This window comes from Grampus griseus (genome assembly GCF_964374135.1).
Source record: "Grampus griseus genome assembly, chromosome: 17".
In the NCBI taxonomy this organism is placed as follows: domain Eukaryota; kingdom Metazoa; phylum Chordata; class Mammalia; order Artiodactyla; family Delphinidae; genus Grampus; species Grampus griseus.
Window position 1 is genome coordinate 44,977,484 of NC_139011.1, and position 1,261 is coordinate 44,978,744.

At 41.6% G+C, this 1,261-nt stretch overlaps 1 pseudogene across 1 annotated transcript; it reads right to left on the minus strand.

Annotated features, from left to right (window-relative positions):
- Nucleotides 1-609: 609 nt before the first annotated feature.
- Nucleotides 610-1,055, minus strand: LOC309835233 (small ribosomal subunit protein uS10-like; annotated as a pseudogene). Its single transcript has one exon. The product of its transcript is annotated as a small ribosomal subunit protein uS10-like (transcript).
- Nucleotides 1,056-1,261: the final 206 nt, after the last annotated feature.

A 1,261-nucleotide genomic window follows, 5' to 3' on the forward strand; every position in this document is an offset into this window, starting at 1 on the left:
TTTTTTTAAATTAATTTATTTATTTATTTAATTTTGGCTGTGTTGGGTCTTCATTGCTGCATGGGCTTTCTCTAGTTGTGGTGAGCGGGCGCCACTCTTCATTTTGGTGCACATGCTTCTCATTGCAGTGGCGTCTCTTGCTGTGGAGCATGGGCTCTAGGCTCCCCAGCTCTAGATTGCAGGCTCAGTAGTTGTGGCGCAGAGGCTTAGTTGCTCCATGGCATGTGGGATCTTCCTGGACCAGGGATCAAATCCATGTGCCCTGCACTGGCAGGTGGATTCTTAACCACTGTGCCACCAGGGAAGTCCCAAGATCTACTGATTCTTTACCCACTGGATTCAACTAACATCATTCTGAAAACTTGTTAGAGCTCTTCGGTAATTACATAGAGAAAATCTATCTTGGATTATGTAAACAAAGGAAACATAGAAATGTTAATAATCAGAAATTATTCTTGAATTATTACTAATCCTAAATTTTTTTTTCTCTTTGAAACTGCTTCCTCACAACACAGATGATAACAATGTATAACAGTAAAAGAGACTTGAGTTTCTCTTTTTTACTTTTTTTTTTTAACAACTGATTATCAATTTATTTAAAATGTTGATTTAAGCATCTGCAGTGGTGACTTCAACCTCGACTCCTGGCTCAATACTGATGGACGTGATCTGCTTGAAGATCTCAGAAGGACTGTGCAGGTCAATGAGTCACTCGTGGATCCTCAACTGCAAACGATCTCAAGTCTTAGAACCTTCACCACAAGGAGTTTTCCTTGTAGTTATTCTCAGAGTCTTGGTAGGCATCCGAACGATTCTTCTCCTTAGCGTCTCTGATCAGTTCAGCACATACCTTCTCCAAAGACTTCAACGTTGTGGTTAGTGAGGGTGATTCTAATCCGGTGAATCGCCACCTCTGGCTCCACGGCAGTCCGGTATCTGTAAAGCCATGGCTGTGGCATGGCTTCCTGACCAACTTGTTCCTCAGCGAGGGCAAACAGCGGTGAGTCAGGAGCATGAGTGGGTGGCCTGAGGCTCTGCTGCAGCAACGACCGCATCTTCCTCCAAGAGCTCTCCTGTGTCTTTATGAGGCAAATGTGAGTGAACCAAAAAACTTCCAGAGAGTACCCACAGAAGAGAAAAAATGAAAAATATTAAATCCAAAAAATTCACGAAAAGTTAATGCTCCAATTGCTTCAATTTTACTTGAATAAATAAAGGTTGGTTGTAATTGTTAGAAAATAAAAATACTTTGCAGTGTTTC